The sequence below is a fragment of the Bison bison genome, unplaced genomic scaffold, assembly GCF_000754665.1.
Source record: "Bison bison bison isolate TAMUID 2011002044 unplaced genomic scaffold, Bison_UMD1.0 scf7180017864348, whole genome shotgun sequence".
Lineage (NCBI taxonomy): Eukaryota > Metazoa > Chordata > Mammalia > Artiodactyla > Bovidae > Bison > Bison bison.
Window position 1 is genome coordinate 1,038,149 of NW_011494920.1, and position 12,865 is coordinate 1,051,013.

Genomic DNA, 12,865 nt, shown 5'->3' on the forward strand with positions numbered 1-12,865 from the left:
GAGTCCCAAATGACCGTTCTGAGTAATAGGAATTACATTAGTGGTTGTCAATACACTTAATACCATGTTTTTATAAGTGTATTTTATAAATTATAGTTTTTGCATACAGTCCTACTTAATTTAAAAATCTGTGAGATAATTATTACTATCTATACTTAACAGATGAGAAAATAGGCTCAGGAAGGTTACAATGATTTATCAAAATCACTGTAGTCTATTTTTGGAGGAACAAAGGCTTACAGTAGGTCTTTATTTAACAGCATTTTAAAATACTTTAGCTGAAGAATTGATGCTTTTGAACTGTGGTGTTGGAGAAGACTCTTGAGAGTCCCTTGGACTGCAAAGAGATCCAACCAGTCTATCCTAAAGGAGATCAGTCCTGAATATTCACTGGAGGACTGATGCTGAAGCTGAAACTCCAATACTTTAGGGCCACCTGATGCAAAGAGCTGACTCATTTGAAAAGACCCTGATGCTGGGAAAGATTGAGGGCAGGAGGAGAAGGGGACGACAGATGATGAGATGGTTGAATGGCATCACCGACTCGATGGACATGGGTTTGGGTTAATTCCGGAAGTTGGTGATGGATGGGGAGGCCTGGCGTGATGTGGTTCATGGGGTCACAATGAGTCAGACACGACTGAGCAACTGAACTGAACTTAACAGTATTTTCAAAGCAACACAGACATATCTAAAGCTAGAATGTGTGGAGACAGAAACAAAAACACACCTGTGAAAGAATGCCACCAGCCTTGTTTGGATGGGCCCAGAATTCTTGTCTATTGGGTCCTACCCATGATAGTTCACCCAGGCATCTGATGGAAATCTTGTCACATCAAGTAATTGTTCTATTTGTATCCAAAATTGTGGGACTTGGTAGTGATTTTAAATATTCCAATATGTGTTTCTCTGCCTACAGCACCTCAGATCCTGTACTGGTTAGTATTCATATCCTCAAATTTAATTTTTAAGGCATAGTATTTTAAGCCAAGTTCCAAAACATGTCTTTTACATTAGTATTGAACTACTGTAAAAACTCGATATTTTTATATGGGGTTTTACTGTAAACCATCTCAAATCATTTTTGGAAGTATTCAGGGAATAAATTATGAATAAATAAGTACATAAATTAAAAAAAAAAAAAAACTCAGTTTCTGCCAGCAAAGAACAACCTAAGTCTAGATTTTGTACCTTCTCTGGAGTGATTATTATTCGTAGAATGTTCAAGTAAAACTTTTACATACCAAAAACTCTCTCTCCTTTCTACTGAGTACGACAGATTATTTGAAAACTTCTACCTATTAATCTCTCTATACTTTTTAAACTTTTGTGACAATAAGGTAAACAATCAGTCCACTTGACCAGGTCTCTTCAGATTCCTGCACTGAAACACACATTGGTCTAAGCAAATCAAAACATTAGTCATCCTCATAGACAACAGACTTGTGGTTGACAAGGGGGAGGAGGTTGGGGGAGGGATAAGTGGGAGGTTGGGGTTGACAGATGTAAGCTATTACAACAGTTCAGTTCAGTTGCTCAGTTATGTCCAGCTCCTTGCAACCCCATGGACTGCAGCATGCCAGGGTTCCCTGTCCATCATCAATTCCTGGAGCTTGCCCAAAATCATGTCCATTGAGTCAGTGATGCCATCCAACCATCTCATCCTCTGTCGTCCCCTTCTCCTCCTGCCTTCAGTCTTTCCCAGCATCAGGGTCTTTTTCAAAGAGTCAGTTCTTCACATTAGATGGCCAAATTATTGGAGTTTCAGCTTTAGCATCAGTCCTTCCAATGATTATAGAGGACTGATTTCCTTTAGGATACACTGGTTTGATCTCCTTGCAGAATGGATGAATAACAAGGTCCTACTGTACAGGACAGGGAACTACACTCAATATCCCATGATAAACCATAATGGAAAGACTATTTTTAAAATGAATATATATAAATAGATGTATGGGGCTTCCCTGGTGGCTCAGTGGTAAAGAAATCTGCTTTTCAATGCAGGAGACTCAGGTTCAACCCCTGGGTCAGGAAGATCCTCCGGAGAATGAAAGGGCAACCCATTCCAGTAATCCCATGGAGAGAGGAGCCTGGCAGGCTACAGTCCATGGAGTCATAGAGAGTCAGACATGACCTAGAGACTAAACAACAACATATATATGTATAACTGGATCACCTTGCACTATAGCAGAAATTAACGCTTTATACTTTAAATAAATAATAAAACCTTGGGCATCTAAAATGGGGCATGGAAATAGTTAAAGTAGAGGTAACTTCTTGCACTAAGGGAGTATCTTTCAGTCATTTTTAAAGTATGATTAATGTTTATACGCTGGATGCAGAAAACACTATGGAGATATAGGTCTGTAAGGGTTGGAATCCCAAGTGTCACGTGGTTTATGATCCCCATTGTAGTGTGTTTGCCCGGCCCTGTCCACATTGGTCAATCTTTTTCTCTCATACATGCACACTTTTCCTCGGTATCACATTACCTGAGAAATTTTGACAGGGAAATTTAAACCAGTGGGAGAAAGACTCTCCTGAGGCTTTGGGAGGATTGTCATCACTGCTAGTGCATCATTGCTTCAAGCATTCAACTGAAAAGAAATATAGAAACCTAAGCATGGAAATCAGAAAGCCTTAACAGAAGCAAATTATAAGACACACTTTCACTTGTTTTCATTTGTTGTTGAGTTCAGTGATCTAGTCTACGAAACGGAAAATGAATGTTACTAGAATCTGACTTAGTGACCCATCTGTAGAGAAGTCCCTATAGTTTTAAACACAGAGACCAACATAGTTCTTACCACAACCCAGTGTCTGTAACTTGAATGTAACTGACATGTACAGGTCACTGTGTAGAATAACTGCCATTGAAAATAATATAACTGGAATCAGAGGTATGGATGAGCAGGGCTAAAGACACCCCCCACATCATACTCCTCCCCCTTGTCTGTCTGCAGCTTCCTGAGACAGGGCACCAGCAGATGTGGGGTTCATTGTGCATGCTTAAGTGCTCTTTGCAACCCCTTAGACTGTGACCCACCAGGCTCCTCCGTCCATGGGACTTTCCTGGTAGGAATACTGGGGTGGGTTGCCATTTCCTCCTCTAGGGGATCTTCCCAACCCAGGGACTGAACCCACGTATCCTGCACCTCCTGTCCTTAGCCTGAGATAAACAAGTCTTGGCTTCAAGAAAACCTGGAGGACTCATGTTCATAAAACAAGGCTTTCTCTTCTGCATGATTCCAATAAGCAAATTGTTTTATATACCAGGGTCAGTGGAAGAGAGCTGGAGTATATAGTTACATAGCATTTTAAGAAGACAGAAACTAATTGCATATATGAACATCTTTCTGGACATTCATTTAATATATATATATATATATATATATCACTGGAGTACAGACCTAAATAAATAAGCTACAACTCAGGCTAGTTACCCAACCCTGTCAATGCATTATAATGTGCCAAAACTGATGATCTTGGAGGTACTTTAACCAGCTTTGACAACTGGAAACCAAATATCAAACTGAGCAATGTTTGTTGGATTGTATTTTTTTATATACAAGATATTACATATACATTACATTTGAACAATTTTATGAAAACTCCTTGGTGAGCTGTTGAAGAAGTAGAACTACTGCATTTTGATGTTTTAAAAATTTACACTGAATGTATCTTCCTAGGGTAATTTAAGAAACTAATTTAAAATAAAAATACGTTTAGAGAAAGGTTATAGCCCAGTCATGGGAAAGAGAAGCTTTCAAGCCTCACGTGCCCCTCCCTTTCCTGGACAATGAGATGTCATTAAGCCAAACACTGAACAGGAATGAGCAAAGCTCAAGTGGGCCCATGCCACAGTACATATTGCCTAACTCCCTGGTCATTTTGAAGAAGGAATCTTGAAACAGGAGAACACTTGTACAAAATGACTGATGTCTAGTACGGCTCTTAGGGATTCACAGGGGGCACAGTGGTAAAGAACCCACCTGCCAATGCAGGAGACACAAGAGATATGGGTTCTGTTCCTGGGTTGGGAAGATCCCCTGCAGGAGGAAATGGCAATCCACTTCCAAATTAAGGGAAGGATAATTTAGGTAAAGGTTAATCTGTTTTATAAATGAGAAAGTATTATCTAAGTAAAAAAAAAAAATCAATGGAAGAAATATGCCATTCAAGCCATTCATTTTCAACTTTCATATGTTAAAAAATATAAGAAAGAAAAGCAATACAGATAACAAATGACAAAAATACAGTATCATTAAAAAAAAAAACACTAAAATTGATTAAAAGAAAATCAAGGTCCCAATATGCAAACAGGAAAAAATATAAATTACTATTTAAAGTACAAATGAAAATAAGCATTTCAAAAATGCTCAGCCTCAAACAACAAGGACCTAGTGTATATAGCACAGGGAACTATATTCAGTATCTTGTAATAACCTGTAATAGAAAAGAATATGAAAAAGGATATACGTGTGTGTGTGTATATATATATGAATCACCTTGCTGTATACCTGAAACTAACACATTGTAAATCAACTACACATAAAATAAATAAATCAAATTAAATTTTAAAAGTTGGATCTTTGAAACAAAATTATGTTCAGCCTCACTTAAAAAAACAATAGTGGAAGAATATAGTACTTTAAAGCCTAGACTTTACAGTAAAATCAGTCTTGGCCCAAGATCCAATTCGACCACTTACTAGTTATATGACTTTGGAGAAGTCACTTAACCTCTCAAAAAAATAAGTTCCTAACTTTTAAAATGGGATGGTAATAGTGTCCTCCTCTTAATAGCTGTTGCAAAGATTAAATGAGCTAATATAGATCAAGTTATTGTGTGAGGAGTGGCCTATACAAGGGGCACAATAAGTGTTCTTGTTCTGTTTGATATTGTCACAATTGTCTTCCTCACTCCAAATAACAAACTTAATAAACAATAATTATATCCCTCAATGCCAGTGAGGATGGAGCTGTGACTATTGTACTTCCAGGGAGAATGAAATGGGTGCAGTCTTTAAAAAAATGCAGTTTGGCAATATGTATGAGGAATTTTTGAAACGTTCATACTTTTATCCAGTACATTATTTCTAGGAATCATTCCTAAGAAAACAGTAAAATGATAGGCAAGGGATATTAGAAAATGAGGTCATACAGAAAAGATTTATCACAGTGTGTTGTTAATAGAAAAAAATGCCAATAGTGTAAAAGTCAAAGTTGCAGAAATAGCTAAACTAATGAGTGTGATTTGTATGCCTAACCACCAAATAGCAACTAAATAATAACAAAAATTTTAATTAAAAAAGAGGTTAGAGAAGTGTTTACAGGCTCGGGCAAAGTGATTTTCTTTTTCATTCATTGCTGTAAACCAGAATAGAGCTTAGCATAGTACCTAGAACATAAGAGTGCATGCATGCTAAGTCACTTCAGTCGTGTCCCAACTCTTTGTGACCCTACGGACTGTAGTCTGCCCGGCTCCTCTGTCCACAGGATTCTCCAGGCAAGAATACTGGAGTGGGTTGCCATGCCCTCATCCAGGGCATCTTCCTGACCCAGGGATCAAACCCACATCTCTTATGTCTCCTGCACTGGCAGGTAGGTTTTTTATCATTAGCACCAGCTGGGAAGCCCAGGACACAGGAGGTGCGTAGTCAAATTCTACACTGAATTGAACAACAGAATTCTAAGTGGAACAAGTCAGAAGACATTCTCACACACACACACATGCACTTACTATAATGACAAAATTCTAGAATGACAGGATTCTAGGAACAAATATGATAAAATGCTAACAATATGTCCTTCAGTGATTTTTTTTTTTTTTTTGCCTCCTAAGAATGTTCTCTATTTGCCATCTTTTATTCCCCAATAGGGAGCTATTACATTTATAATCTGGGGGTGGGGGGGAGAGCAGGAAAAAAAGAAAGAAATCAACTGGAAGCCAACTGGCTCAATTATTTCTTGTTACACTATTCTGAGTATGTACTATTCTTCACTCCCACCCAAAACATAAAATGGGAAATCGGAATATGAATAGCATGAATAAATTGGGAGGCAATCTTTAAAACACAGCCCAGGAAAGAAAACATTATAGTAAATTTCAAAACAGCCAAAAAAATTGTGTGTCTAGTATTAAGAAAATTATACAGGGGCTTTTTGCCTATATAATTTATACATATGAAAAATATGGCATGGCATAAACTCTTTAGATACAAACTACTTGTTTTCTCTACTATGGAATTATATTTTCTCTTACATAATATCACAAAGATTTATACATAATGGTTACTGTCAATTTTTTTTGAAATCTGAAGAAATCCTATTCATTTAAAATTTCAACTCAACACAAAATTCAACAGGTACATTTTAAGAGATTCATGATATTTTCAAAGGGGGCACCAAACAATTTCTCAGATTGCCAAATCCTTAAACACACTTACCAGGGGTAATTAGTTCTAGAAAGTGAATTACCATGTCATCTAGACCATAGAGTAACTTGGAGGCGTGACTGCTGGGCCATTGGCTGGATTCACTGAAAGATCAGTTTCCAGGACTGTGATTTAAATTCACACCTCAGCAAAACTGTAGATTACTACATGTAAGTAATTCCAGTAATTTCAGACAGATGGTAAAATCTTGACTCATGCAAGCTAAATTCTTGCATGCCAAGGGTCTGCTGTATCTACACACTCTTTAGAAGTAAAATGTTATATAAGAAAACTGTGATGACAAGGTATGCAGACAGTCAATATTGGTTTTAATCTAAGAAGCCTAACGCAGTCTTTGGTTTATCAAGCACATACTAATAGCTACCTGACTATCTATCATGTTCAAGGAACATTACTGCAGGCTTTTTAAAATATATATATTTATGTATTTACTTTTGGCTGTACTAGGTCTTCGTTGCTGGATGCAGGCTCCGTCGTCGTGGAGCACTGGCTTACTTGTCCCATGGCATGTGAAATCTTCCAAGACCAGGGATCGAGTCTGTGTCCCCTGGACTGGCAGGCAGATTCTTAACCACTGGACCACCAGGGAAGTCCCTATTGTACACCATTGCTGATTAAAAAAATATGATCAAGAACCTAAGTTGAAATCTATTCCTTAATTATTCAACCTGCCATATTTTCCTGAAACAAATTTATAATTTGTGCATCATTTATCTCATGCCGAGATTCCTAATTTTTTTAGGTGAAATATGTAGTGTTCTCACTTCAGTAATTTTTAAAAATCGCCCTTCATATGATACCTATTTTTGTAAATAACTGCTTCACAAGTATATTTTCTTTAATAAAACTTCTAGGATTTGCTTCCAAAAACTGCAGGGAGGGGAAAAGTGAGTGAGATTGTAGATGAAACACGAATGGCCATGATTTGACAATTGTTGAAGCTGGCTGATGGGAATGTAAGAGCTCATGGTACTCTTTTTTTATTATGTTTAAAGTTTTACATAGTAAAATGCTTTCAAAGAAGTATTATTTCTTAACTACATCATTTCACGTGGATCAATTTGTCCCTTGGTTTCCATTCCTACAACTGCTGCATCCAAAACCATGGCTGAAATACACACCATATTGATCTTGAAGAGGTTCACATCAGGCGGTCATCCAATGCATAGGTCCCCCTTCCGGTGCACAGATGATGGAATAAATTTTAATTCTGCCCTGGTCCATGATTTAATCATTCAGCCAAAGAAATGGATGCCGACATCCAGATTAACCAAGAAGTGGGTTGGATAAATTTCAGCTGTCACAATAAAGTAAATTACACTGCTACATGGCTAATCCAATTTGGTCACTGTGGTGGCCAGGCCATCACTATTATAGAGGACATTAGGGAACTGCCAAAGTGTCAGTGAGAAAATCTGCACCTTTTTTTTTTCTTTTCTGCATTGTCCCAAAGGCAATAAGACAGAGAAAATGAACAATTACAGCCTTCAACACCTAGAAAAAAATTCTGCTCAGCCCGTTTAATGAGAGGATTAAGATTAATGCAAATGGTTAATACAACGTCTGTTTTAGAATGACCATTTGCCAGGGGTGGGTTTCTATCGTGTTCACTTAATTTTCTTTTTCCCTTTCTTTTACCCGGTTACAAGCAGAATTTTGGCACGTTTAGGTCAATTAACTCCTAGCAATGCCTCACATAAGCAGACCTCACATAAAAGCAGAGTGTGTTAAATATTACAATCAAATCTTTAAAGTATTACAAATAATAGATCTTCTAAATATACTGCTACTGCTAAAGATTCAGCTGTCTGTTGATTTTAGTTTCATTAACTTGCTCATGATATAAATAAATTCCGTGTAAAAGAAAAGCTTTAATAATAAATATATTGCAATTATTAATAAAAGGACTCATAGCTACTAAGCATTGCATAGTGCCACCTAGTGGTGACTGTCTCCTCTCCAAATGGACGCCTTCTGAAAAGCAGAAATGTTTTATTTTAAAGCAAACTTATCCAAAAAGACAGCTCTAGAACATTTATTCATAATTGCTAAAAGGAAGAAGGCTATGAGGGAGAAATGAAATTACATATACCATAAAATCATCACTGTCTCATAAATTTAGGTCAAAAAAGATTTGATTAGATTAGTAAACATAAAAAGTTATGGATTTTGTTAATGAAGACATGAAATTTTTAAAAGGTTACTTTTTAATACTATGTATCAAGTATGTAACATATTCTATTACGAATGTGATATACACCAGTACTCAAAGTGGAATATATGGTTATCTAGCAAGTCTGGCATATGAAAATATTCAAAAGGGCTTCATAGGATGTTAAATAATCACAAATGATACTTTCAAGCTTTCTTAAGGTCATAGACTCCCTCATCAATGGGTTATTATTTCAGTTTAAGATGTCGTTGGTTTTTAGTTATACTTTATTTTCACAGCAGTGAATCATTTTTGTGGTTCGGTTGTGTTAATTGCTCAAACCTGTCTCTGATCTTTTGACTATAAGAGTAAAGACGCAAGAAAATGAAATGAGAAACATGTGACAGACTGGATTAAAGAACGGGTTGCTATAGAGAACTTGACTATGGTTAAGGGAGTACATTTTATTTGCTTTACAATGGTAGTCTCCAATTTGGTCTACTTAATGCACGGTATCTACTTATCTTAAGAACTTAGGTGAAAGGTAAAAGACTCACATTTCTGTCACTTGTTCATTGTAGCAAAAAATGCTCAGAGGATTCCCTTTAAATTATTGCTGCTTTACTTAAAAAAAAAAAAAAAAATCACAGTCTCTTTTGAGACCCAGAAAAATCTCAGGTTCTCCTTCTAAAGTACTTATCATCTATAAACAGTGGCTGCATTAAAACAACTCATATATGGACATTTTAAAGAACTATATTTTATGTTGATCTGGGGACGTTATTGTTGTTACTCTGATCACTCAAAATCAGAGTGAGTATTAGGGCTTGCCTGTATATCCCAGGAACTTCTCCTTCTTGGAAACGTTGAAAATAGAGCACGTAGCTCAGACTTATCATCTATAAACAATGGCTGTATTAAAACAACTCATATAGGGACATTTTAAAGAACTATATTTTATGTTGATCTGGGGAAGTTGTTGTTACTCTGATCACTCAAAATCAGAGTGAGTATTAGGGCTTGCCTGTATATCCCAGAAACTTCTCCTTCTTGGAAACGTTGAAAATAGAGCACATAGCTCAGTAATTTCAACACGAGGCCTGTTGCAGAGCTCCATGTTAACAACCAGAAGGGCCGGTAAAGACAGAAAGAAAGGTAAGAAACAAATGAACAGAGGGAAGGAAAGAAAGAGAAAGAAAGGAAGCAAAGGGAGAGAGGGAGAGAGGGAGAGAGGCAGGGGAGGGGGAACAGAGGGAGGCAAGTTCTCTCTTGAAATCATTAATTAAGATAATTCCCAAAGGAATCTCTGATCAAAGCCACATGATCTAGACAACTTCTCACGATTTCCTTTAATCAGCTTAACCAAATAAATGCTGCCAAGTCTGTTCCACTTAGTCTATTTTGAGGTCTATTTTGAGGCCTCTACTGCACAGTAAGGACACCTAGCAGGCAAGGCTGCCAATGCAGGAGACAGAATTTACTCAAAATATTGCAATTTAAGAAACTCAGTTTGGAAAACATGATTCAAGAACTCATTTTACATTGAAATTCAACTCTTCATACTATGTTGGGGTTATATCTGTCAGTGTTCAGTAAAACTACAGTTAGTTGGAAAAAACAAAGTCTGAAGTTTCAACTACTGGATAATCCTGGGCCTTATGGTATACCATGTATGATAAGCTACTTCTAGGAGGTAAGACAGAAGTTACAATTGTGCCTTATGTAAGGAAAATTCCACAGCAGATGCAGGTACACAAACAAGATAGTTAAATAATGAAACTTCACAGGTATTTTTAAATGTTCCTGCTGGGCCTACAAGGTCATGGAAACATAGAAAATAAATGAACTAATAAGTCTTAATCCAAATGACAATTATACCTGAGACTCTGAAGATTCCTTAAAATTTTCTCCCATATCTTAATGTGTTTTTAGGTACATACATACTGCATTTAAAGTTTTGGAAAACAAAAGCTATGTGCAGCTTGCATTCAAAAATGCAATCATAGCATCATCATTTGTATTTGCCTGAAAATAAATGTTTAAACTGAAATTATTTGTCTGATAACCTCATTTATTAGCCTGAATATGAAACTGTGTATATTTATGTGTCCTAACGAGATCTATAATCAAAGATTTCTAACTCAATATTAAAAAGTAGTAATAAAATGGCTATAAAACCGATTCCCTGGGGCTTCAGAAAGATAAATAGGACACATTGAAAAATTAAGGTATGGAATACAGAAGAGACAAGTACAGCTTTCAAATAAGTGAACATTAATATTAAACTTGAGATTATTTAAAACGGCACATTTCTAGCTATTAAAATTCCCATGGTTATGAAAGACAAGAGTTTACACAGATTACAAAAATTATGATATTTGTATATATAATATTAGCACTGGCTAGGGATTTTGCACTATGAAATTAGAAAATATAATAGATATTCAGTAAGCATTTCACTCACTATTATCTCATAATTTTTTAAACTTTGTATTCTCAGATGTCACCTGATAACTGACATCTATTCGGTTGCTAAGAGATATAAGATCAGTCTGGACTTTTTTCTTTGACTTCAGGAGAATCACCCTGTTGGGTTTTGTCTTAAAGTAGTGAAAGTTACTTCTGTCACCATGTGGGGATTAATATTACTTGTACTAGAAGAAACTCCCAGGCCTCAGAAAGGAAAGGAATTACTTTCCATTTGCACAATTTAGAACAAATATCTGGCTTTTCTCTAAGCTTAATGATTTTTCCATTTCACACATCTCAAATATAATAGCATTATTTTATAATCAAATTTAACTGATGAGTCTGTGTTATGAGTATTTTGACAAAACTCTTATGGGATATGAAGTCATTCAGTCAATTTACATCCCCAAAGTGAAGCTCAAACCCAACATAGAAAGTACTTTCTGCCTATAACTTTGACCATGTGTTTCCTTAAATAGCTGGAAGAACAAGACTAAACTTGGTCTCTCTGGTTTTTCTTGTACTTTATCAAAGGATCAAAAGCAAAACACAGTTATAAATATGTACATCTTAACTGGTCATTAATTTATCACAAATAAGTATTGATTTGCCTAATCACAGAGAACAGTCTTCAAAAGTAAGAGCAGTATTTCAATCAGCACATAGTATTCTGAACAACACTAAGGATCTAGACTCTCTTCTCATGCACAGTTCATAACCTTTCAAGGACAATGTTCTAAATCACATTTTAAAGAAATATCCTGAAAAAGCATTCTATTGCAGTGGCATTGTACATTACTACAGATCCAAGAGGTTCAGTTTTTAGTGCTCAAGTACATATCAGGAAGCCATAGATGATTTACTCTAATTTTACATCAATGCTTTACCTTACAGGAGTACACCACAAAGAAATACAAGGTAATGCATTTCTTTGTTTATTAAGTAAGGCAATGCCCACTTACCCAGTCCTGTTTTTACTTAACTTCTTGCACTAGCCAGCTGCCCTCTTGGTGGTTCCTTGCACCTTCTATGCCCGCTTTAGCACAGACAGATTACTACTATTGCTGTTCCAGGATCCATTAAGAAAATCCCTATTACAATCAGGGCCTTTGAAATGTAATCCTACGCTTACAAACAAGCTACCTAGTGCCCTTCTTGAGGTGAAGAGGGCAATCGACACCCCTGTCTGCCAGGTTTTCACTTAGTTTATAGAGCCACACCTTTATAAACAAGTTCTATCAGGAGAGGAAGGAGATATGCAAAATGTTTTAACACCTGGAGAGAAGTCGTAATGTAATGTAATGACCTCACAGAACACACCTCAGAAAGAGGGAGGAAACTTAGCTCGGCTACGGGGGTTAGGGGGAGACAGGCAAAGTGAATCTGCATCATTAAGACAAGCGTAATAGAAAAACCTCCCAGGTTTTTCCAGTAAGTATGGGGCAGCAGCAGCAACAACAATCTAATCACTATGCACATCCTCACCCTTATAAACCTCTTGTCCCCAGACAGTAACTGCCAGTGCCTCTCCACAGAAACCACCCCCTAAAAGGGAGATTTCAGAGGCATCGGGAGAGGCAAAAGCAGGTACCTGGAGCTCCAGCTTTCTGATCTTAGTCCCAGCTGCAAGCCCGAAAGTCCGTTCAGGAACCAGCCCCTGGCTCCTAACATCCCCGGCCTGGCCCTCTCTGCCAGAGGTGCCAGCGCGCCCGTGGACTCTGCAGCGCAGTTTTCAGACGCCAACCAACCGTTCTTCCCCGCCCCGCCACAACTCCCCCCACGACCAC